Source organism: Trachypithecus francoisi, unplaced genomic scaffold (genome assembly GCF_009764315.1).
Source record: "Trachypithecus francoisi isolate TF-2019V2 unplaced genomic scaffold, Tfra_2.0 Lachesis_group15, whole genome shotgun sequence".
NCBI classification, from domain to species: Eukaryota; Metazoa; Chordata; class Mammalia; order Primates; family Cercopithecidae; genus Trachypithecus; species Trachypithecus francoisi.
The window spans coordinates 13,748,972-13,776,594 of NW_022681460.1; the positions used below are offsets into that span (position 1 = coordinate 13,748,972).

Below are 27,623 nucleotides of genomic sequence, written 5' to 3' on the forward strand. Positions count from 1 at the left end.
AATATTAACTAAATAATTATATAGATTATTAGAAGACATGGGAAAGCTCATGAACATCAGTTAGCTGACTTCAGAGAACATAGTGAGCAATTCATTTCTTGTTGATTGACTATATTCCTTTCTCTTTCTTTTGCAAAAATTAATTGATTTTTTTTTTTTTTAAATAGAGACAGGGTCTGACTCTGTTGCCTGTCTCAAACTCCTGGCTTCAAAGTCTTGAATTCTTTATTGCTGTATTCTTTATTGCTCTAATTTTCCCTTCCTCCCTTCCTCCCAAGATGGAATCTCGCTCTGTAGCCCAGGCTGGAGTGCAGTGGTGCCATCTCGACTCACTGCAAGCTCCGCCTCCCGCGTACTTGCCATTCTCCTGCCTCAGCCTCCCGAGTGGCTGCAACTACAGGCGCCCGCCACCACGCCTGGCTAATTTTTTTTTTTTTTTTTTTTTGCATTTTTAGTAGAGACAGGGTTTCACCGTGTTAGCCAGGATGGTCTCAATCTCCTGACCTCGTGATCCGCCCGTCTCGGCCTCCCAAAGTGCTGGGATTACAGGCGTGAGCCACTGCACCCGGCCCATTGTTCTAATTTTCAAAACACTCTTACATATTTCATTCCTTGTGATATTTAAAACAATCCTGTTATCCAAGGAGGGCGAGTACTTGACTTTTTAAAAAAGTGTTCAAGCTGTAGAGATTTTTATAAGCTACAAAACTCATCACAGATAAGTGACAGGTCTTGGAATTAAACCTAGATCCTCTGACCCCCAGTCTGAATGGTATATTTGTAAAAAATACTAACGACTAGAGAATTGTGTAAATTCAGATATCCAGCAAGGAGACATACCTTACCTCTTACCTCTGGTGAATAATTAAAAGTTAAATTAGGTCTCAAGGGACATAAATACACACTCATCATCTCTTTTTCTGAGCATCAGTGTTTATATCCGTGGTGCTTGGTACCTTAAATCCAGGCCTCCCGGTCCCCATAGCCACTTCACTCTGCATTTTCTTCAAATATGCTCAGCTTTGAGGTTTCCCAGAATTAGTCCCAGTTCCCTGGCCTGTCTTGGATCCTGCAGAATCCTATACCTACCTTCGTTTCAGCAGCACTCCTGGTACCACTTGGACAGAGCTGATTGTATTCTGGCACTTGACTCGATTGTGTTCAGCAACATGTCAGGCATGAAATATGCAGGTGCAAGCCTTGAGAAGCAAATGTAGCTTCCCTAGGCAGCCCTGACTTTCCTTTCACCCTACTTACTTAGAAAGTTGTGAGGAATTAGGGGTTGAGAACAAATACACAGAAGGAGAAGACTTTTGGTTCAAGTTACCCATGGATTAAGGGTTATGTCACAAGACTCATTTTTGTAGCATTGAATATCATTTTCCTCAGTTCCGGCTCAATGGACACCCACACCTCAACTTTTTACCACTTTTGTCCATCCATTTAAAACTTTGACAGACTTTGAAGCAAGTACCTGTGCCTGGGCTACCAGTCATCTTCGCGGTTTACAAGAGCACTTTCAAACACCCACAGAAAAAGGAAAAACAAAGTTTGTGCTAATGACCTGGTGATTTTTTTTTTCCTATGATCTCCCAGTAAAGTGTGAACCACTCTCATAGCTGTCAGCAGAACCACTGGGTAACCAGTGCCTGCATTATTTGAGGCGGTTTTAAGATCAAAGGAATAATTATGAATGAACACTTTCGTTGGCTAGAGGAAAAATACATTAGGAAAAAGAAGGCAGCAGCTCAAATGTCTATGGACAGTTTCAGGAGCGCTGAAGAGTGTATATAGTCCCTCCAAATTCTCCTAAATTCTAAGCCAAAGTGACGTCAGTAACATTTTACCCAAAGCATGTCTCAGCTAGTACCACTACTTCAGGTAACCGCACAGCGGGGTGGCGCTGTTAGGGGTTATGTGTACAGGGAGGGGATTGGTGACTCCTGAGGAGCAAGTAATAAGTAAATCTGTGCTGTTTTATATGATTGGCAGCATAAACTTGCCATTTTATCTCATGAAAGTTTCTATTTGTTGTATCTGTGCTACTGTGATACAATATTGATTACTTTTTTATGTATTTGATACCAAATATTTATTTGATCCGGAAATGTAACCACAATAACATTTTCTGCCTGTGGAGAAATGCTGTTGTCATCTTAGAAACAATTTTCAAGAATTAAATTTGGCAAAAAGTGGGGACTTCTTATTCTTGTGGTCACTATTGGGTAGCTTTTCCTTAGGATAAGTGTGCTATAAATTTGCTATAATAACTAACTGATCAAATTTATAAACAGCTATTTTCTATGTCAATAAACGTTTCTATATAGCTCTGTAGACATCTCCTGCCCTAACTGGACATAACTCATGTTATACAATGATGAAATAGAGCATTTTGAGGTCATATTATTTTTGTCTCACAGAACTACCTTAGTGAGATCAAATTAACATTGCATATGATACCAGTTTATGAAATAGATTGCACACATGTTCTTTTACAAATGGATTTGACTCCTTGTGGCATTAGTGAAATTTACATTGATTAACCAGTAAGCTGTAATGTTGTTTTCGATTTGGGCTCAACAAATCAATTTTACTTAATGCTCTAAGTTTTCTTTACTTTGGGGTATTTAGGGTAAGTAGATATTATATTGCCTGTGGGAAAACACTACACTTGTAATTAAGCTAAGGAGGTAATTTCATGAAAAGAAGAAGATAATAGGGCAATGTTTTCAAGATAATGAGATTCCAAGAAATGCAGGAATTATCCCTACTTGAATGAAATAAATTACATTATCATCCATCATATGACTAATCTAAGCGTAGCCATCTCTCTGTTAAAATAGACCTATCAAATAAAATGATAAAATACTGTCACTTAGGAAAAGGATAACAAATTAAGAAATACTATTAACAAAAGAACGCTGTGTAGAGTTGGCATTCCATAAATGTTCCTTGATTTGAATTGAACAAAAAAGACCTCCAAAAAAGAAATTCTCCCTTTCCCACTTACAATATATTCTATTTGTACTTTTCTGTAAATAACAGTACAGAGTAAAAACTACATATAATGGGCACATATCCATACTTTAAAAAATACATCTATAACAACTTTTTTTTATGCATTACATGAAAATAAGGTATTGATTTGTGGCAGCTCTAGTAAAATGACTGTCTAGAAGTTGGGAGAATATTTAACATGAAGTTGAAACTTTTCTTTTGAAAAAACTTCCTTGGTGGTTTAGAACTGAAGCTTATACCATTACTGAAATCACTTATTCAAGGTAATTATGAAGTGCAAGGTACCATGTATAAAAGTTGAAAATCAAGACAAGGTTCTGAGAACATATACAATTATCTACTCCTAGAAAATAATTAATAAGGAAAAACTACTTGCATATTAGTTCTGTTGGAGAAAAGTTACCAGGTAAGATATAAGTTCTATAAGATTGTTATGTATTTTTTATCACATCTCAGACTTTGTTACTGATGCTAAAATTAGAAGACCAACAAATAGTATATTTAAAAAATTTCGTTAAGCCCATCTCAGAAACTGAACAAAGAGACTTGGGTTGGAAATGATACTGAGAAGTCATGGGAAACAAACATAGATTCCATTCTTCCCCAAAGCTCAAATTACTTACTAAAATTGAGTAAGAGGTTGAGAAGTCATCAGCATATTTTCCTCACTGTTTTTTTGCCTTCCCAAAAGTTTTATATTCTGCCTTTTTGAGAAGAAAAATAGAAAAACATTTAAAAAATAATTCATCATGAACAAGTGGAGTTTACCCCAAAGATGGTTTCACATTTGAAAATCAAATCATGTAACTTATCAGAGTAATAGACTAACATAGAAAAACCATATAGTCACCTTAGAAGATGCTAAAAAAGCATCTGAGAAAATCCAACATCCGTTTCTGATGCAAACTCTCAGCAAATTAGAAATTGAAGGGGAATTTCCTTGATCTGATAGAGATCATCACAAAAAAACCCTGCAGCTAACATCATACTTGGTAAGATTTAATGCTTTCCTTCTAAAATCAGGAAGAAGACAACGTCTGTTCTTACCACTTCTACTCAACATTGTTTTGAAAGTTCTAGCCAGTGCGATGGACAAGAAAAAGAAAAGACAGATTGGGTAGGGAGTGGTAAAACTGTTTGTTTGCAGATGACATGATTACATAGAAAGACTGATGGAATTTATAAAAATGCCACTAGAATAAGTTAATTTAGTGAGGTTGCAGAATACAAGTTCAGCATATAAGCTCAGCTGTATTTCTATATCCCAGCAGTGATCAATATGAATTTCAATGTCATTACAATAACATAAATGTGTGAAATATTTAGGAAATAAATTTGACAAAGAATATGCAAAACCAGTACACTGATATTTACAAAACATTACCAAGATAAATTAAAGATGCATGTATAAATGGAGCAGTATAACCCGTTTATGGGTTAGAAAACAAAATATTGGCAATCTGTCAATTCTCCTTATATTAATTTTTAGATTCAATGTAATTCTAATCAATATTCCAGTAGGCTTTTTTTTGGTAGAAATTGATAGGAGTTCTAAAATTCATATGGCAATTCACATGGGAAGGCAAATATAGGTATACAGATACAAGCAGATGTGTGTGTGTGTGCGTGTGTGTGTGTGCATGTAGATATAGATATATGAGAAGGTAGATATGGTCTGGGTCCAATCAAGAGAGGAAATCTGTACAGTAATTCAAACAGAGAAAATATAAAGAATTACTAACTATAACAGGGAATTGGAGCAACCAGGAGTAAAGAGAACTCTACAGGAATAGCAGCTATAAGGAGCAGCTATGCTTTTGAATGCTGGGGCAGAGCACCCAAGAAAAAGCCCCATTCCTTGCCGTGCTGCCACCGCCTCAATAAGGTTGAGATACAGAACTGGACGGCAAAGGAAGTGACTGTGGTGCAGCACTGGTGCGAGTTGCTTGAAATCCACTTTTTAGGGTGCCAAAGGAGCTGTTCATAGAACGTGTCTCACCAGAGGCACTCACCTATGAAAATGCCCGAGGAACGCGGTGGCTCACGCCTGTAATCCCAGCACTTTGGGAGGCCGAGGCGGACGGATCACAAGGTCAGGAAATCGAGACCATCCTGGCTAACATGGTGAAACCCCGTCTCTACTGAAAATACAAAAAATTAGCTGGGCGTGGTGGTGCACGCCTGTAGCCCCAGCTACTCGGGAGGCTAAGGCAGGAGAATCGCTTGAACCCGGGCGGCAGAGGTTGCAGTGAGCCGAGATCGTGCCATTGCGCTCCAGCCTGGGTGACAGAGTGAGACTCCTTCTCAAAAAAAAAAAAAAAAAAAAGATAATGCCTGAGGAAGTATTTCAGGGAGCTTCTGGACACCTGGTGATGCCCCTAGAAGAGCCTGTCTAGTGCACACACTGGAATCCAGAAGGGAAACCCTTTCCTCTGATAATATCTCTCCAGCGCCCTCTACCGACAATGCTCAACATGCTGCCATCTCCAAAGGGAAAATATTTAAAGGGCCTAGGTCCATTTTCATGGAGCAGGCAAAAAATGCATTTGGAGCTGAGAGGTAATAAATCATTAACTAGCACAAATAGATAACAAAGAGGCATAAGGACATTTTAGGGGGAAGGGGTGATGGATATGTTCATTATCTTGACTGTAGTGACAGGTATATACATATGTCAAAACTTATCAAATTGTACAATTAAAATATGTGCCATTTATTATATGTCAAGTCTACCTTAATAAAGCTGTTAAACATGTAACTGATCGAGCACAGTAATCTCAGCACTTTGGGAGACTGAGGCTGTAATCTCAGCACTTTGGGAGACTGAGGCTGGTGGATGGCTTGAGCTCAGGAGTTGGAGACCAGCCTGGGCAACATTGCAAAACCCTATAAAAAAATACAGAAGTTAGCCAGATGTGGTGGCAGGCGCTTGTAGTCCAAGCTATTCAGGAGGCTGAGGCAGGAGGACTGCTTAAGCCTGGGAGGTCAAGGCTGCAGTGACCTGTGTTTGTGCCACTGCACTCCAGCCTGGGTGACAAAGTGAGATCCTGTCTTAAGAAAAAAAAATGTATCTGAAAGTCTTCCACTACTCTCCTAACAGAAACAATCCTTGAACTGATTAAAGGCTTAAGCGAAAGGCGTTTGTATCTATATGTGTGTGTGTGTGTGTGTGTGTGTGTGTGTATATGCATTTATGTATTATTTTTTCATACCAAGAGCAAAATTACTGACCATTGAGGACTCTTCCTCAGGGTGAAATCCCCTAGAGGCTCAACCTTCAGATCCTCAGCTCGGGACCCCAGTTTGGCTGGGGAAGCTCACCTCCATCTGCCTTTTCAGTGGGACCAAGAATTTAAAAACCTCCCTTGCCAAAATCCAGCAGCTCTGGACCCGAGGCTGGACTTCCCCGGGGCCAGTCTTAACAGATACTTGGTGTTCATGAGCTCCAGCTGTCTGGCTGCAGCACAGCACTCCTTCCTTTCCTCTCTGGCCATTTCTTGCTTCCTGGCTAATGGAGATTCCTGGACCCTTACTGCTCTCCTTTCTGGGAGGACCTGGTCGACAGCTGCTGTTTATGAGAGGTTTAGCATAATACACCATGTTACCACAGTGTTTGCTACCTTTGCAGTTTTAGAACGTACTGACTGCCCTCCCTTTCTCACTCCTCAGTCTTCTTTATGTTAAATAGAAATTCTGCATTAATTTAATATTTATTTATTGCCTACTATATGCAAGCATTGTGTTAGCTATGAAGGCTACAACAATGAACAATGCAGACATAGTCTTTGCCTTGATGGTGCTTACCTTTTAGGAGAAACTGCAGAAAACATAAACAAAAATCCCAACTTAGCTGGACTTGTATGATGGTCAAATGGACATAATGTGATTTTTCTCTCAACATGCCATGTCATTCTTCAAACCAGAATTACTGTAAGCTCCTCAAGGGCAGGGACTCAGAAACGATGGACTACAGTGATGCCATTTACATATGCACACGTGTACATACAAAATACTCACCTCTTGGGATGACTTTTTGAGAGATGAGGGCTTATTAGAGAATTGGTTTGATTTTCCCTTAGCCTACTTTAAATTAACCTGTCAAAAGGTAATTTAAATTGTTGTTGTTGACGAAATTTGTAACGATGTCCTTGAGTCTATACATTATTTTATTTCCCTGCCACTGTCACCACTGCCACAACAAAATGAATTTCAAACTAGATGTTTATTAAAAGGTAGCTACGGTGTGCTGGAGGTTGGATGGTGAGTTGAGACATGCATTAATTATCCATTAAATCAATCAATAAAACATGCTTTTGAGCATGACTCTGTGCCCAGGACCAGGCTGGTTCTGTAGGGGTGTGGAGGAGCCATGTAAGAATTCAATTTGTCCTTACAAACCTCAAATTGTTCAATGTGAAATCTAGCCAGCAGAGAGCATTTGCTTTGGAATGGTGGTACTAAACCCAAGGCCAAAAGAAAGTCAGAAATGAATAGTGTTTGGGCCTTACAGTCAAAGGACTTTCTGTGGAAGAGCTAAGCTTCATAGGATATTTAGAAAATTGAAAAGTTGAAAGAAGGGTTTGGGGAGAGTGGATGTAAGAGAGCAAATGAAGGGCATGATGTGGGATGAAACAGATGAGGCTATTAACAGTGTCATAGAATTAATCACATGAATTTTTAAAAACTGCAACTTGTATTTTGCATATTCTATAATGTAGTGGCTTCTATTAGTTTGATAAAATATTTAAAATATGTATAATGTACTATTTTCTAAGTATTAAACCATCAAATTTCATTCTCTTCAAAAAGCATAGGGCAAATTCTTATTTTCTAAGAATATCATTGTGATAATTACATTGAATTAATTCTTGGCCTTGGAATACATCATGCATCATTTCATCTATTCTCTAGTTTTATTTGGATTCCCTATCCAACTCATATTCACTCCCCAAAGTACAGAGAACATGCAAACCTGATCTCTTATTTTTAGTAAACTGTCATTTTTTACTACTTCGGAAAAAAGCATATGCATGGGCCTGGAAGAAAATGTTATTTTTATAATCTGACATGGAAACCACAAACTTCTCAGTTCATTTTGTACTGGTTTTGATGGAGCATAACTAATTCAATGCTTTCTGGGCATAGTCCACTAGGGAGAAATCTTTCAATGAATAGTGCAATGAGATGGCCCATATTTGTATTGCAAAATATATCTTGAAACAGTTTTAAGTTCAAAATAGGAACATCCTTAGCAAATTAGATGCTAAATGTTCCCTAGGTACCATAAAGACATCCCAGGTAACTCTACCACACTTTGGTGGAAGTATTTGCACATCATTTTCTGAGTCATTTACTAGTCCCCAAACAAAATGGCCTATCTTCCTCACACAAAGCATGGGTCTCCTTCTTAGGTCTTTTGGCCTCTGCTTCCCTGGGTGACAGAACTCCCTCTCTATGCACTGCACTCCCTACTCACACAGCTAGTGCTGGGGAATAACTTCCTCTCGATAGAGGTCTAGGGGACAGGAACAGAATGTGAATCTGAGTTTACTTTTCAGGAATCAATAAACTGTGCATATTCTATTAAAAAATACGCACCTTAGAACCTTACCATAACCTTGGGGCCAGTGCTAGGTATTTGACTTATTTTAGAGGAAAATGACTTGTTACTCATTTTCTTGGGGTTTTCAGTTTCAAAACTCAAAAACCTTGCCATGTCCAACAACTTCACATTTCTGAAATCCTATTTTGAAATCTCCTGTCTCAACCATCACGTCCTATTTATCCAGTTTACTGATTTCGGTACTCCACTCCAGAAATTTTCTGACCTCTTTGAGACCCATCACTCCTTGACATGACTAGCGTGTTCCCTCCTTGCCATCCTTCTCATAACCACACTTTCTCTTTGGCTTGGAGTCCATGGTTCTGCTGTATAATTATCCCTTATAAACACTGTCACTCTTTTCCATCCTCTTCATTTGCCAAAACCTCAACCATGGTGAGCTGGGCAGAATAATGGCTACCTAAAGATGCCATGTGCTAATCCCTGAATGTGTGAATATGTCAGATTATATGGCGAAGGGGAGTTAAAGTTGCAGATGGGATGAAGATTGCTGATAGCTGTCCTTGAGATAGAGAGGTTGTCCTGCATTATCCAGGTGGACCCAATGTAATCTCATGGGAGGTAGAGGAGGGAGAAGCAGAGGTATGGCAGCCATTGCTGGCATTAAAGATGGAAGGGATCCACAAAGCCAAGAGATGAGCTCTAGAAGCTGGAAAAGGCAAATAAATGGATTCTTCCTTAGTGCCTCCAGAAGGAATGCAGCCCTGCTGACTTCTTGAATTTAGCCCAGTAATATCCAGTTTGGATTTCTGACCTGTAGCAAGGTAATCAATTTGTGTTCCCTAAGCCACTAAGTCTGAGCAACAGAAGAGCAACAGAAAACTAATGCCCATGGTTAAATTCAACTATCTACTTACTCTCTGCCAGCATCTACAGAGTTGATTATTGCAAAAAGCATACCACCATGCTAGTTGGCTTTACTTCAAATATGGCTATACATCACAATTGGCCTCTTGACTTTTCCAGACTATCTTATCACACTTCTCCTTCTCCTCCAAGACAATTATTTTACAACTTCTCTTTCTTCAAATCTCCATCACTGCCTCTCCTCAATTAATTCTTAGCTTATGCTTCTTACTTTACCGAAAAAACAATAATAAATAATTGGACAATACCACATGTTCCTACCATTTTCCTCATCTGTTTCCATTACTGCACAGGTGCTCTGTCTTCCACAGGTTATAGTAGTAGATGAACTGTACATGAGCCAATTGAAAGCCAATCTCTCCCATTGAGTCCTGGATCTCATCCCTCTTGACTTCTCAGGGGCCTCTCTAATGGCAGTAACACTTAGTAGCTCAGGCAAAATATGCTGAAGTCGTAATTCGACCTTTCCCCAAAATGCCATATCCAAATGCACTGGTAATTCCTGTTGTCTCTACACCATAAATGCCCTGAGTCCAACACTTCTGTCATCTAGAGATGAGACTGCTACAGCTTGGTCCAGTTCTTCTTCATCTCTCACCTGATTGGATGCAATGACCTTTCTATCTTCACTCTCCACTATTCTATGGCCTTAGTAAGTTTTTCTAAAGTGTAGATTAAACTATCTCTTCACTCATAATCTTCAAAATTCTCTCCACTGCAACCAGTAAAAAATCCAGATTCTAGCATGCACTATGAAAATATATGTAACTGGACACCTGTTTACTCCAGCCTCATTACAACTTTTCCCTTCATTTACGCCGGTCACGCTAGCCCCTTTTTCTCCCTCACATTAAACAGGCTTGTTTCTACCTGGGACAGTTGTATTCGCTATTCCTTCTCTTGGAATGATCTTCTTCTCCTTCAATGGATGGATGCCTTCTTTTCATTGATGTCTCAATTCAAGTGTCACTTCTTCTAAGAAGACTTCATTAATGCTAGCCAAGTAAGCCTAAAGTTGTTCTATTAAATTACTCATAGCATATCTCAGTATCCAAACTCTCATGGATCCATTAACTAAAACACCATCAATTTATTGTCGGCCTGCCCCCACCAGAATGCCTGGCATATAGTCTTTCAATAATTTTTTTAATGACTAACTCCTATGCTAGTCTATAAGTTAACACTCCAGAGTTAACTTGGTTGAAGAAAGATTTGGACAAGATAACTGTCAAAGTCTTTTTTTATGTGATCATTTACTTGTCCTTGGAAGTACTATGAAAGTATGAAAGTAGGATGCCTGTGTATCATTCCATTGTTATCGTTAGAAATAAGGCTGGCCAGCTGCAGTACCTACCCATCTTTCTGTGTTTCTACTTTGATTCTATGACAGGACTAGTGACAGCAATGATTACCTCAAATGAATAGTTTATACCTAACTGAGCATGCTTATATTTTAATTTTTCTTCTGCCATTACAATGACAAGCTGTGGGCTTTCTCTGCATTTGTTACATGTGCATTGCTTTGGTTTCTGAGACTAAAATGGAATAACCTGGGTGGTGGAAACAATTTATAGTTCTTTACATCACTATAGTGCCAAACATGCAGCAGGTTCTCTCTGACTAGTTTGATTCACTGATGGATTTTCTATGGAGTCACAAATACTTCTTGCCTCACTGAGGCCTTCCTTTCCTTCATGCCTACAATGCACTCACCTTCTACTTTATCCATTGTGCTGTTACTTTCAAGTGTTAGCAGAAGTGGGGGAATAATCCCTCCCATTTCTGATTTACAAAATAGGGTGTTACTAAAGTTTTCTTGATGGTAATGACGTAAGAACTCTCAGAACTTTTCAACAGAGTCTTAGCTACTGAAGATAATTATAGGATCATATAATTATGTGATCTCTTACAGCATGATTTGCAAAAACAGGACTGTTGGGAAGCCTCAGTCACTGGTAATATAAAGTCACACATTTTTCCTATGTACACAACTGCTCTTTAAAATCTGATTATGTGCAGGTATTAGGTCTATTTTGTTATCATTATACATATGTTTTTATGATTGGCACAATATTCATGTTTTGAGTTTTCCTTTCTTGACTAAATTAATCATAGTACAATATATAAATGAAGCAATTGATATTACTGAGAGGACAAAAATGCTTAAAGAAAATGCTGCAGTTGAAACCGCAAGTTACTTTTTTTAAAGATCTTATTGATCAGTTGCTTTATTGTAATTTAGACTTAGCCATAGGAAAATACACTCTTTTTGTGTTAAAAGGTTATGTGAACATAAATGTTATTTGAATTCATTAATTCACTCAGCAAATTCCCTTTGATATTATCCTCATAAGCTTTATAAATGCAAGGACAGTGTTCATATGGTTCAGTATTTTTTCTGCAGTGAGCCAGAGTCCTGGTCCCAAAATCAAGTGCATAAATGCTATGTACAATGTGGAATCTCAGTAATTACCAGTTGGCAAATTCTGAGGATAATAATAAAACCTATATGAGGATATATTTTATTTTTTATGCCATCCCAAGTATTCCTCACATGAAAAAGGCATGAAAGTAACACATGAATTTTAGAGTGGTTGATGGTGGCTGAAGGGTATGTTCATTTTCCTGAAGATAATTTTTTAAAATTCTGACTTTCTAAGAAAACTGTAAAAGTCTCTCATAGACACATTAACAAACAAGAAACAATAGCATTTATTTGAAGTTGGGGAATAAATCTTTGCAGTAAGTATGTATAGCATGAAGTTAGCAGTCTCAGAACCCTTTGGCTAAATTACATGAGTCTCTTTCTCTTAAAAAGTTAACCAAGTCTCTATTAGCTTGGTCTAGTCCTGCTATAAAGAAAAGAATAATGTCATGTATCTGTCCTATCATTATAACAATGATATAGTGTTAACCTCTTATGAAAGGGGAAAGAAGCATAGATGCCGGATTGAATCCCACTGGTCCTAAAATCTTGCTCTTTCCCTCCACAATTGCAAAAAGCATGGTTAACTTGCTGTGATCTTTCCCCACATTATTTCAAATGTCCAGAAAGACACTAAATAAAACCAGAAGTTGAACTATTTGAAGGAAGTTCTGTTTCCTTTTATTTTTTTGTATTTTTTGTTTGAAATCCTGTTTAGCATTGAAGCAGGCTTCTATGATTGACGGTGGTAAATGACAGATAGGGTTCAATAGAGTTCTGTGGTGAAGGGTAAGTATTTTAGTGTCTCTGTGACCTGATCCAAAGGCTATTCCTAGCAGTTCGTCATTTAGTACAGAGAAGGTTAGTGAGGTCATGTTGATATATGATCTTTTATGCCCTGAACTTATCACTGCAGTCGAATTGGCCCTATAATTCTCATTAACAATGAGCAGTTATTTTTTGACACTAAAGAATAAAATAAAATATTTTTTTTTTTTGCCCTATTCTCCAAACTATAATATAAAGAAAAGGCACTGCTTGAAGTTTAAAATATTCCACTAGAGAAGTTTAGGGTATCTTTATTTTTACTCATAGGAGTAAAAAGGCTTTTAGTGTTCTCAGAAGAAAACCAAATGAGATCACACGAATGAGAATGCTGGTAAGAACTGCCCAAATGTGAACATCACCATGATAAATATCTGTTTTTAGTGGAGAATGAGATTACCTTTAAAGATATTCTAGCATCTCAGCGTATATTCCAAAAGGAATAAAATCCTCTAAAGGAAGAAAATGCAAAAGAGATGGGAAGACAATGTGGAATGGGAGAAAGAAATACCAGCCTAAGAATGAGGAGACTCCGGTTCTAGTTTGCCTAGGTTATGGGCTAAATGATGTGCAGCAAAGACCATAACCTCTCCTTACCTGGTCTTTTCTTGCTTGGATTTTACTAACAACCTGGAGTGATTTTGAGTCAGCTGACACATTTACTAGGTCTCCAAATCCATTTGCCCCACAGACCTTTTTATTTTTGTAAGTTTCAGCAGCATCTCCAAGAGCATTAAGAATAAAGTTAAATTTCTTAGCAGGCCATAGAGGTCTTTCAAGGTTTAACCCTTGCTTACTTCTTACATTGCCCATCACCTTCCACTTCCCACCTCCTTCCCCATCCTCTTGCCATCCAGAACTAATGGAGCTTCTGCCCTAACAGCTAGATCTCCATTTTCCCCCACCACTGACCCAAATCTTACTTAATGAGTTTAAGTAATGGCTTACTTCACCTTAATTGCTGCCCTTCCTTTTGGGTTTGGTGCCATCCTTTGCTACATTTTAGCACTTACTGTATTACAATAATCTGTTTACGTATTTGTTCTCCCCTTCCCTTCATCCATTGGACTTAACGCTTCTTGTCAAAGGGTAGTAAATGAATAATGAATGCATGAAAATCAACTCTTCTTATTCCTATTATTATAGGGGAAGGGGAGATGGAGTTGAGTCATTGGCTAATACCATTATAAAGAAATCAAATCATCATTTTTACCAGGAATTCAAAATACTTCCCCCTCCCCATTCCAGCTGAATGCTCTGGTGGAAAATAACTAATTAATTAACTGAATTAATTTTAATTCATTAGAATACTAAAATTAATCTTGAAGAAATAGTTCAATTCTTTTACTTTCTAGGCAAAAGATCTTGAATTTGACTTCAAATAATAAGTTCCTTTGGCTAATTTTTCATTCAACCCTGTCTTGGTTCCATCCAATCATGGTTTATAGCTGGACATCACTTATCTCTGTTAAAAAACACAGATGTAGCCTGAAATAATGGAACAAAATATCACTCCACACAAAGTCAGAAAATATGGGTTTGAATTTGTCATTTCTTAGTGTGGTGACATTGGACAACATACTGAATCTTTTGAATCTCGGTCTTCTGTTCTGTAAATGAGGGTTATACCCAGCTTACAAAGTTATGGCAAGTCTCAGGTAAGATGATATATGATGTGAAACCACTTCAGAACAGTTAAATGCTAAACAAGTATGCTATTACTCTAACTCTAAACCCAAAGTGTCAGTATTGTTTATAAATTGGCTATCCAATCTAACTTCTTCCTAGAGAGACTACACTAGGCAAAAAAGACCAATTTGAATTTTATCTCCTCTGCCAAGTAAAAAGAAACCAGAAAAATGCCTACAGAAAGGAGGAAGATCAGTGCATCAAGCAGGCCAGATGTAATCCACAACGTAGATAACTGACTTAGGCTAATTGGGAATTTGGAAATAGACATCTCTGCCCTGTATAACTACCCCTTCCCTCAAATATTTCACTCTCTACCCAGACATCTACCTCTAGGAGTGGCACTATGGGCAACATAGGGAATTCAGAGTGCATCAAATGTCTCTATAGCGTCTCATATTCTGAAAATGCTTTTGCAATCAATTCTATATATTATGCTTCACAAGGACCTAGAGAAGTATGTTAATGTTATCCTTGGATCAGAAAAAGAAGACAGCTAGCAATTAAGTGATTTGCCTCAGGACATAAAGGGAATTAATGCTGATACTAACATTCAAAGAGGCCTTCTTTGCATGGCAAGGAGAACTCCTTTATTTCTCCAGTTGTAAATTATCCATATTATGACCAGATTTACCAGTCCTCAAGGACCATTGAGACTCTGAGGGGGCATGTATGGACACCTATACTATTATTGCCAGCTTAGCCATTTCCACATAAGTCATAGCTAGGTGTGATTTTCAGCGGAAAAAAACGGCGTATAGAAAGGAGCCACTGGTCTATATAGTCAGGCAGGTAATCCAAAGAAGACACACAGCGGCAAATCTGTGTTTTGTCTTTAAGAGTTTGATGTTCTTTCCTGGAGACCAGTGATTCTCAAACACTTTATGTATTTCTTAAGGATGGGAGTTAACTGCACTATAAACAATCTATATATAAGAAAGCAATCATATGGTGTTATTACTATTATTTACCATTATCTTGGCTACCGGTTCTCATTTCTCTACTCAAGAATATATAGTGAACAGATTAAGTAAATTTGAAAGTTTAAAACATGGAAGTAAATCTGAGCTCCCACAGGTTAGACAGGCCTCATGACCAAAATGAATTGATAGAAAGGTATATGTCTCAGTTAATCTCGTCACAAGATGTTTACAGTTCTTCTTTCCGACAGGTGGTAGGAGAATATCTCTCCATCCCCTTTAGAAGATAGGAGTGGAATAGGACTATTCTGACCAATAAAACATGAGCAGAAATGGCACATGTTACCTCTAGGTGAGAGCTTTAACAGTTAGTGTGAAAAGTGGGTCTCTTTCTCTCTGCCACCATGTCTAGTGTCTGGGAATGCTCCAGACAGTGGCTCTTCTGTTTGTCTGGTCCTGGACGAAGGCCAAGGGGAACACAGGAGTACCCAAGAGCCATGATGGATACATAGCTTGAGAAAGAGAAAACATATATTATAAACCACTTAGATTGGAGGGTTGCTTGTAATCAAAGCATAACATGTACTGTCCCTATGAGAAAATTCACCTGATTCAAAAACAGCAAAGGCACTAAAGGAGTAAGAATAGCAAAGCTTAAGAAGAGGCACACAGTGAATGGATGTCCACAAACCTAAAGGGAAAAGTAGAATGCAAAGTGTCTGAGGGAAGATAAATAAGGCAGTAGAGAAGTTATTTCATTGGGGTGAGTGAGCCAAAGTCTTTCCTTACACAGATAGCAACACTGGCCTGGTGGTTAGACCACCATTGGGAGACTTTATCCATTTGATAGATGTCAGAACTTTTGTTCTGATAAAATGTCAGAATCTGATAAATTCTTGACTTCCAGAAAATAATGTGACATTTCTTTTAAAACCAACAATGTGGTCTTTCAAAAGTTGAGGAGACAGTGAGGGGAATTGCAAATTGAAATTAAACTTTCTCAATAAGGAAGAACTGCGTAATGTTAAGGATGACATGAAAAACCTAGGTGATTAAGTAGCAACCAACATAGGGAGAGCACTGCACACAGAATTGGACTCCAGCTTTTAGAGAAATGAATATGAAAGAGTTATAGAAGAGATATTTGTGATATCATAATTATAAATTTTAAAAGGGTTTGGAACTCTGACAGGATGGGAAGATTTAGTATATTCGATTACAATAAAGTCACAAATAATCCTGATTAGGAGCCCTCAATCTTTGCAGTATACTATAAGCTTCCCCAATTCATTCAACAAATGTTTATCAAGTAACTACTGGGAGTGTGAAATTATGTCAAAATGTTGGGGCTCAAAGAGGACATCAGTCCTGCCCTCAGGAAATTTACAGTAAAGCAAGAGAGACAAACAATAAAGAAGTAATTCCAGCACTTTGGCAGGCCGAGGTGGGCGGATCACAAGGTCAGGAGTTTGAGACCAGCCTGGCCAACATGGTGAAACCCCGTCTCTACTAAAAATACAAAAATTAGCCAGGTGTGGTGACATGTGCCTATAATCCCAGCTACTCAGGAGGCTGAGGCAGGAGAATCACTTGAACCCGGGAGGCAGAGGTTGTAGTGAGCACCACTGCTCTAGCCTGGGTGATAGAGTGAGACGCTGTCTCAAAACAAAACAAAACAAAACAAAACAGAAAACAACAAAAAAACCCAAACAAACAATAAACAGACAAGCCCCCGGTAGCATTTATTAAATATTTAGTATTCGTTAGTGATGATGACTGTGACTTTACCTAATATTTTCCCCTAACTATAAGCCTGCTGGATAGGAGTAAACAGGAGAAACGGCACAGAGAAACGAAGTAATTTAGCCCTACATTTACACAGTAATTGTCCAGGCTATGACAGGAAGTCAATCTTCTATGATTTCAATGTCTGTATTCTTTCAACCATACTTTGATGCCTTTCATATCTAACTTTGAGATTACATATACTGTTTTTACATTTTAAAAATGTGTGTGTGTGTGTGTGTAAAATGAACCATAGATTTATCTCACAGACAAAAAATACTTCTTTACGTGATTATTTTGTTCTTTTTTTCAGTTCAATTGGAAAATAGTTATAGAAAATCAGGGAACATTAATGATTTATAGGCTATGATTTGAGAACCTTTCTAGTAAGTCACATGTAAGATATAAAGTTGCTTTTCAACAAAGAGTCTAAAAATATTTAATGGAGAAAAACAGATACTCTTAGGGAAAAATGACAAAATCCTCTCTAAAAATATAAGCGACCAAATTGGTTTTACAAATTTATAGGTGAGGTTAGACATTTTCTTATTTTTAAGAGGATTTTGTTCTTTTTCTTCAGGGCTTGAATTCCACGAATTAAAAAGGGAGGTCTTACATATTTCTTTTTTCAGAAGTCCCAGGAATGTACACCCATAATTGGAGGAATTTTGGCATCTGAGAATATAACTCAGCATTTATTATAAGCCAAACAGCTAAATTGATTTTAGCATTCTGGAAGAATAATTGCACCTTTGGTGCTGAATTGCTTCCCTATGAGCATTGAGCCAAATATTAATGTACATTTGAAAGGAAACGAAAAACGTTCAAACTCTAATGTACCTCAGGCCTATAAATTGGAATCCAGTCACTTTAAATTAAGTTGGATTTCTTGAAGCAAAACTACTCTTATTATTTTTGTATTACTGTTCTGACCCACAGTTTATACACCACATAACAGTGTTCTAAGCTTTTCAAATACAATAGAAATCTCCATGTGGGAGGTTTCTGTGATATTGCTTGCTCCACCTAACACAAGCAACCAGCCCAGTGTCAACTCATCTCCTAGGACATCCAAAAGCCATGTGATAGTCATTCCATTCAGAGTTCTTTCTGTAACTCAGTGCATCAAGGACAAATTTACTGCCTGTTAATTATTTTACACTTTTTTTGCATTGCAGAAAAATTTAAATTTCTAAATAAGCAAAAAAAGGAAAAATGTATAATCTAATTACCTAACAAAAAAATTGGTAATATCTTGGTTTGTGACTTTCCAAATCCTTTTCTTCATAGATAAATAAAATTTTATTTTTACAAAAAATACAATACTAATATTTATTAACTTATTTTTTTACTTAATCACAGGTTAAAATAATATCTACAAATAATTTAACACAGATGTATAGTATTAGTGCATGGCTATCCCATATTTTTTAAAAACCAACCACTATATTTGAATATTTGTCTCCAATATTTGATTATTATCACATCATTCCTTAGCATATCTGCCATAAAACAAGTTGAATGTTTATTTTTATTTATTTATCTGTATAATTGTTTATTTTTAGCAAATGTTAAAAATAACATTTTATAGGTGGGAATACAATTTTGGGTGATAAGGAGTTAATGAATATTAGATCTTAGTTCTGACAGTGCGTCCTACCTTCTTCCTGCTGGAAGTCCTGTCCCAGGCCCCACTTGGGTGCTAGATGCCAGGGGCTTCTACCTTCTATGCCCTTGCTTCGCTCCTTGTGGAGACTGGGGCTCTTCCCTGACCCAGTCCAGACATCACCACCTGTCCCTGGGGATGAACTTGTCTTGCATAACACTTGAAGGGAAGGTCCAGCTGGGATTGTCTGTCACTCTTCTTAGCCAGTCTTGCTAAGCTGACAGTTTGCAGAATGTGTGATGAGCCCTTAAAATCATGCTTTGCTACCTGGAGCCCTCAGGAGCCATTCTGCAGGATACCCACACTCTCCTTCGAGGCTGACCTTTGGGGGCTGTGTGTAAACATTTCATCATTCACATAGGCATTCATTCATTCACCTATCACACAATTTAGTGAGATCATACTTTTCATTAGATTTTGTCTGGGTCTGGAGATACAAGTGTGTATAACATAAACTCTACCTTCATGGAGTGGGTCTAACTTTCAGAACTCCCAGGGAACTCTCAGCCAAGAGAGAAGGCATTTATGGCATCCAGTTAGAAAATCTCTGGAACTCATTTTCAATAGGGTGGTAGACTACATTTAGTTTGGAGCAATTGTGGCATTAGGTATTTTTATTTCAATGATTTTCCCTCTTACATTCACGGCAATCCTTGTTAACTCAAGGTTGGAAGAGAATAATGCACCTAGGATGTGAAACCCACACTTCTGTTAACACAGGTTACAAATACACTGCAATACATAGAACCAACTATGCCTCCACCACGTCCACCTTCCCTACCTTGGAGGAGTGTGTATGTTATAGGTAAAGTGTGGGGACAGAAGCAAGGAACATGGGATGACTTGTGGGTCATAACATTATTGTGATTTAAACAAGATTGTAACATTGGATACTCTGAACTTCCAATCTGCAGTATTATTTATTTTTGGATACTGAATCATTAAGCCAGTGAAAACTTTTCTCTTATTTCAATGTCAAGTGTATATACAGATTATTGATTTTTTTTTTTTTCTATTAGACGGAGTTTCACTCTTGTTGCCCAGGCTGGAGTGCAGTGGCACAATCTCAGCTCACTGCAACCTCTGCCTCCTGGGTTCAAGCGATTCTCCTGCCTCAGCCCCAATTACAGGCATGTGCCACCACACCCAGCTAATTTTGTATTTTTAGTAGAGACGGGGTTTCTCCATGTTGGTGAGGCTGGTCTCAAACTCCCGACCTCAGGTGATCCGCCCACCTCGACCTCCCAAAATGCTAGGATTACAGGTGTGAGCGATCGCGCCCGGCCATACAGATTGTTTTTACACTACCCAGGCTCAACACTCTAAGTTGGAAGAGACCTCAAATATCTTCTAGCCCAAGACATTCATTGTAGAAATGAGAAAACTAGGCCAACACTAAATAGCTTGAAGTTTTTCCACTTCAGAATTTGAATGTCCAAAAGCAATTAAGAGTATTTCTGACTGAAAACAGAACAGAACAAGGTATATACCCTAAAGGATAATTCTTCAAAAAGTATCAAGAAAATGAAAATAAAAATGAATAATTGTCCAATTAAATAAAATCCGAACTTTTAAGCCAGACATTCAAGGTCCATTTCTTGTCTTTCCTAACATAAGGTCTCCTCTCCAGCCAAGTCACTTTTTGAATGAAAGCATACAGATCCATGATCCCATTCAGCCTGCTAATCCATGACTTGACCTGCTTCACGCCTAGTTCAGAAATTCAGTCCGCCTTCCAGACAAGTCGGTCCTATAGTTATGGATCTTTGGCTAACACGTACTCTGTATGGAACACATACTCATTTGCATGTACAAATATTACTTTGGAAATTTAATAATTCTTTGCATATGATGGTATGTGGTAACTCCAAGACATTTTTTTTTATTCCAAGATTTTACAACCCTGTGAACTTCTCAGGATGTACTAGGGAGGAGAATTCACTGTTGCTCTATGTATTTCTTTTTTCAAGAATTATATAAGGATATCAGCTCTCTCACTGATCTTTACCATGATCATTATCACATCCACTCTCTAAGGCTGAGGTCAAAGCTGGCAGTGCCTTTAACATTTCCCTTCCACCAAGAGGTATCTTGCCATAAAGATCTTCCTCCTGTGGTTTCAAGTTGCTTCTGGAATGCTTCTGAACTCCCTAGCTTTCATTTTTCCCATTGCCATGCCTGCCTTTTTGTCCAGCTCTTGCTGTGACTGACAACCACCATGGACCTGATACCTTAGACCCCTGTTCTTCCTGATGTTGCACTAAACTACTGGGCTGACAACCCCATACAATCCCAGCTCCTGAGTCCCAACCCAAGTCAGACCTGCCCTGGACCTCAGAGGGAATATGAAACCCTGGAATGCAGGGTGTGCCAAGCATGCGTATTGGCCAGACTGAAACTCCTAATGCTTATCAATTCCTTTCATTCTTCTCAGTCTATAGCTTCTTATTCTACAAGGGCTTCAACTAACCATACCCATTCCCTGGCGCCCAACTACATATGTGACTAAAATAATACATGAGGTTTTTGTGTTTTGTTTTTGTTTTTGCCTATATCAAACAGACTATTAATACTTTTCCATTACTATGGTTCAGATTTTTGGTAAGCAGCTCTGTCCAAGACTTTTTTTTTTTTAAATCTAATGGGACCAGCTAATGAAAATAAACCTTGATAATCAGAGAAAAAAATAATACACAAAGGATTTAACATTATTATCCTGCTTTCTTGGTCCATGAGACAATGTAACTGAAATCGTCTTTTAGATCATATTATTAACAATCAGCTATCGATTTTCAGGTTTACGTTGTTTCGGGTCATTTGTTGTATTTCTCTCCAGAAAATTGCTTGATGGTAGCAAAGAAAATATCCTATAAAATGAGCAAGTAAGATGCAATGTTTCAAAGCTTGATCCATGGAGTGAGTCTAGTTCTGTGGCATAAACAATATGTCTGGGTGGCTACCTTTGCTGGAAATCTCTTAAGAAAAGCAGCCATAGGCCGGGCGCGGTGGCTCAAGCCTGTAATCCCAGCACTTCGGGAGGCCGAGATGGGCGGATCACGAGGTCAGGAGATCGAGACCATCCTGGCTAACATGGTGAAACCCCGTCTCTACTAAAAAATACAAAAAACTAGCCGGGCGAGGTGGCGGGCGCCTGTAGTCCCAGCTACTCGGGAGGCTGAGGCAGGAGAATGGCGTGAACCCGGGAGGCGGAGCTTGCCGTGAGCTGAGATCCGGCCACTGCACTCCAGCCCGGGCCACAGAGCGAGACTCCGTCTCAAAAAAAAAAAGAAAAAGCAGCCAGGATATAAGTTTATATATCTTGGGTTGTCATTAAACTCAGTCTGGGGAAAGTAAATAAAATATAATTGATTTTTTTTTCTCTAGAAGATGCGATTTTCCACTGAAATATGTAAAATAAAATACGTTCAATAAATTAAATGATTTTTTAAAAAATACAAAACACTTATGAAGTTGAAATATTTTTAGAAAGAATTACAACTTGAGCTTTCTAGCGTCACATATCCAGGGCAATCTAACACGTGCCTTTCAATTAGGAAAAGCATATACAACTTAAAAACTTTTATGTTTTTCAGTAGAAATTTCCCTACCGAGGCTTAAAATTCAAAAGGTGCATTCTGAAGGTCACTTAAAAATGTCTCAATATTCTGAGAAAATTATTTGCAAAATGTAGGGCAATATATCAAAAATAGTTGTAAATATATAAAACTATTTTGGTTCAGCAAAAGAGTCACTGAATTCTAGTAAACTAGTTTTCTAAATTTTTATCTTTTTAATGAAGGTTGTTAAATATTCAGCAGGATCAAAAGGCATTCTATTTCCATCCAGCCTCATCTACATCAAAGGCAGTTCTTAAGAAATTGGTAATTAGGTAGAGTTTTATTCCAATAACAGAGCTTTATATCACATATTCCTATTTAAGGCACTGAGACAACAAACAGCGTAACTGGGACCCCAAGTTGAACCCCACCTGATTAATCGATACCCACTGTGCAGGGAGAGCACTTCGTTGAGGCAAAGCTGAAATCATTGCACAGCGTCTCAAATATATCAACTTGATGATTACCTGACTAGCCTTTCCTGCTGACTTCTTGTCAACACGTGAAAGCCCATTTGCCATTGTTTGACTCTGCTCTAAAATGCAGAAATAGGCAGATCACCCAGGCTCTCTTTTGAAGTGAAGTACATGCAGCCTGGAAGCTGACAGGCAGTATTACAGGGAACTAGGAAACAAAACCCTCAGAGACCGCTCAGAAAAATACCTATAGGAGGCCATTAAGACAACAAAGCTCTTGAGCTGAAATTCTATCTAAGAAGCTTTAATCAAAGAGCAGTGTGAATCTTATATTCTTGTTCTTTCTTCAACATGATTAATATCATCAGTTCCTCAGGCACTCAGTAAGAAACAACATTTCAAAAATACTCCCTGGATAGACCAAGAAAAAACTGCCAAATACACATTCTACACAAGCAAAGTATTCATTGTAGAGGGAGATGTTTTTAAAAAGAGTAAAAATTAAAAAAAACAGAGAAGTCTTTATAAGTTTTTTTTTTATAGCTAGTCATTCATAAATAGTAATTCAAGTCAGCTCCAGACACACTTATACACGAAGTCCAACTTGACTCCTTTTCCCAGCCACTTGCCTCAAGGTGTCCCAACCTTTCATCTCCCCTGTTGAGCATCTTATTGGAAGAAAGTCTGGTAAGAGTTGGTATGGAAAAGCACTATCTATACACATATGCAGATTTCAGATTAAGAAATAGGATCCTCCAGCTATGTGCTATGTAACTTTGAAGAAGTTACTTAAGTATTCTTGGGCCAGTTTATTCATTTGTTACATGGGGATAATAATGCTGACCTCAAAAGATGATTTTGAGAATGAAGTGAGGTATCTAATGTATGTAGGAACAGGTTCAATAAGTGGCTGTTGTTTTTGCTGCTATACACTGACTCTCCCTGGGTGAATCTGCTGTCACTGCAACTCATCTGTAGGATATTTCCATTTTAAAGGGATTTCCAGAGGATTGGAGAACTCTCAGGACCAAAAGATGTCAATTTACTTCAGGCATTTCAGGCACCCTGCTGGGCTGGTGGGTGAGTTAATTTCTGTCATGGGAGCCTTCCTTGTACCTTTAAAATAGATGCACAGGAAGCCATGAGCAGTGAATCTGGATCAGAGGAATTAGGTTCAAATGATGTTTTTACTACTTGCCAACTGTGTGAACCTTAAGCACATTACTACTTAATCCTTCATGGTCTAGGCTTTCACATAGGTAAGGTGGGGATAATGATATATAAGAGGTCATTATAAGACATATAAGAGGTTAATAAGAGGGTTACATGACACAAAGCATAAAAATGACATCTTTTAGTCCTGCGAGTTCTCTAATCCTCTAAAAATATCTTTAAAATAGAAATACCCTGAAGCCTGTAACCCTAGCACTTTGGGAAGATAAGGTGGGCTGATCATTTGAGGTCAGGAGTTTGAGACCAGCCTGGCCAATATGGTGAAACCCCGTCTTTATTAAAAACAAAATCAAAAAACAAATTCCTCCATTATTGGAAGAAAATTCTACTTAATTACCAATTTTTTAGGAACTGCCTTTGATGTAGATGATGCTGGAAATAGGCATGAAAATGAGTCCGTCAATGGTCAGTGTTATACAAGTGTCAATTATTACCATGATCCACTCCTTGCCCTTGTCATAGAACACGCCCCCAGAGTGACAGAAATTTCTTACCATTGAGAAACAAATAGTAACCGAACTGGTCAAGAATAAACCAGAGAAGGAAAGAAAATACACACACATTTAACCCAAAACAATGTTGATTCCAAATTTGGGCATTTTAGCATTCATATGGCTAGCAGAGTTTGAGAACTATCAAAATTACCTGGGCAAATAACAACAGATACAAGTCATAAAAGGGGTGAATCTTAAGGCACCACACCTACTGAAAGAAGCCAGGCATATAAGTGTCCATCAAGAGATGAATTAGTCAACAAAATGTAATCTATACATACAAATGAAATATTCATTCAGCCTTAAAAAAGAAGGAAATTCTGACACATGCTACAACATGGATGAACTTTGAATACATTATACTAAGTGAAATCAATCAGTCAAAAAGGACAAATATATATATATATATATCGAGAGAGAGACTTAGAGAGAGACTTATTCATATATATGGAGATATTTATATATATAATAGATATATATGTGTGTGTGTATATATGTGTGTATATATGTATATATGCTGGCCTCTCTCTAATACAACTATACAGCTTACTGAAAAAGGAAAAAGTAAAAGACAATCATTGGGATCCTCTATGAAAACGTGGATTTTCAGACTATACCCTGAACTTACTAAATCAGTGTCTCTTGGAGAAAGACCTGAACCTCTGTAGTTTTAAAGAGCTCTTCCAGATAATTCTGATATATACCTCTGGTTAACCACTGAAAAGTTTCTGTGATCACATCTGAATCTACTTAACTAATTGACATTTTAAGAATTTTTAACACTCAATTTTGTATGCTGCATTTTTGTTCCATGTTCTGATTATTATATGTAAATAATAACCTGTTTTAAAGGTGGCAAGATTGCACCAAAAAAAAAAAAAAAAAAAACAAAGTGAGGCAGAGAAACATAGTGCAACCATGTAAATATTTAGAATTTTGGTTATGACTTACGTAACTAATGTTGATTGTGTGCATACATGTCAGGAACTTTTCCAAGGCCTGGGGATAAATTCAGAGATGAGCAAGCCAGACAAAGTCCCTACCTTCACGAATCTTACACACTGGTAGAAAGGATCTCAGAGAAATATTGATGATGTGTAAGCAGGTTTTATTAAAAAATAAACACTACTCAATAGGCACACATTAGAGTCTAAGAGATTGAAAAAAGTAAAACAAATCAAAACAAAATAAACCTGTAGATTTTACAACTTGTATTTTCATCTTGTAATTTAATTGAGACTACTGAACCAGCTTAGGAGCATGTCAGGTGATTAAGACAATTTCTGGGAGTAAAAAGTACAGGAAAAGAGAGTAAGCAACTAGCTCCAGTCCAGTGTGAATGTCAGTGAATAAATCTGGCTCCTTATAGCTCTCAGTGCTGCTCTTTGAACCCTTAGTTGTTAAAAATATTAGGCAGACACATACGTTTTGCAGTGAAGAAAAACTGTTGCTAAGGCTTTGTCACTGTAGAAAAAGCTACCGATAAATTCTCTTTGTTTTTCTATACTGCGCAAGTCAAACTCCAGGAAAAGAAAAAGCCAAGTTTCTGGATTGTTTCTTTGTCCATTTATCAAACATTTATTAAACAGAGACTGTAATAGTATCTATCTCATAGATGTTGTGAGTGAGAAGTGAGAACACAAATCCTTTAGCACAATGCTTGGTACATAAAATGCTCTTAGTAAACGTTAATTAACTCATTGGTATATTGGTCTCATCACTGGCCAGGCATCTTTCTTTCCAGGAGGTGGAGATGCAAAGACAACTGAGACACACACCTTCAACAAGAATCTTAATATAACATCTAGCAGAGGGTGGGATGCCAAACAAAGAAAGCATTATGCTTGCTATTGTAAGGAGAGTTCAGTAACATCACCGAAAAGTTCTCTGGGGTGTAGAGAAGAGAGAAAGGAAGGTTAGGTGAGCTATTAAGGAGAAGGTTTTGCTAGTATTTTTTACGTAATTGCGATTGTGCAAAGATACTTTCAGAAAAAATGTTTTCTGCCACCTTTATGAAAAGTCGTTATGATAATGTTGACTTCAAAGATTTTGTATAAAATTCAAATATATAGGATAATTCTTACAGATACTAAAGGCTCATATTATTAGATTCGGTGTTTAGATCTGTGATAGAATTAAAGCTGGTTTTAAAGAGTGTGCTATTTTGGGATAAAGAGGAGAATCAGACAAGTTTCAGCTGTAAACAGTATTAGAAATCATGTAGTCTACACCTTCATCTAGATCAGAAAATTGAGGAGCATATGGGGTAAGTGAAAATACAAACAAAGATTCCATCTCAATGAAACGAAGTATGTAGATAACAAGCCACATCTATTTGTTCTGTGTTGTCCAGTATGGTAGCCACTAGCCATATTTAGCTATTTAAATTTAAAGTAATTACAATTAAATAAAAATTTTAAAATTAATTCCTGGTTAAACTAACGACCTTTCAGCTGTTTAATGTGACCAGCACCTCCCTTATCAAGCACCACATACATAGAACATTTTCATCACCCTAAACATTCTATTGAGTTGCACTGTGTTAGTTTTACAATGAGAGAGAAAAGTAACTTTCAGTCACTACTGAAAGCATTTCACAATGAATAAAAAGCTTGTTTAATGTTGTTACCAAATTTTTCAAATGTACTTCTCAAGTTACCTATGCAATTGCTAGTTTATAGAAAAATCTGGAGTGGGAGATGGTGGCTCATGCCTGTAATCCCAGTGCTTTGGAAGGCCAAGGCAGGAGGATTGCTTGAAGCCAGAAGTTTGAGATCAGCCTGGGCAATATAGAGACCCTGTTGTTACCTTTTTTTTTTTTTTCTGAGACGGAGCCTCACTGTGTCGCCCATGCTGGAGTGCAATGGCGCAGTCTCGGCTCCCTGCAAGCTCCTGCCTCAGCCTCCTGTGTAGCTGGGATTACAGGCCCCCACCACCACACCTGGCTAATTTTTTGCATTCTTAGTAGAGATGGGGTTTCACCATGTTAGCCAGGATGGTCTCAATCTCCTGACCCTGTGATCCACCTGCTTCAGCCTCCCAAAG

General features: G+C 37.8%; 1 protein-coding gene across 3 annotated transcripts in view; it reads right to left on the reverse strand.

Annotated features, from left to right (window-relative positions):
• The window catches only part of HS3ST5 (heparan sulfate-glucosamine 3-sulfotransferase 5), a 290,237-nt gene that overhangs the window by 48,378 nt on the left and 214,236 nt on the right, over positions 1 to 27,623 (reverse strand). The gene's annotated exons all lie outside the window — the stretch shown is intronic.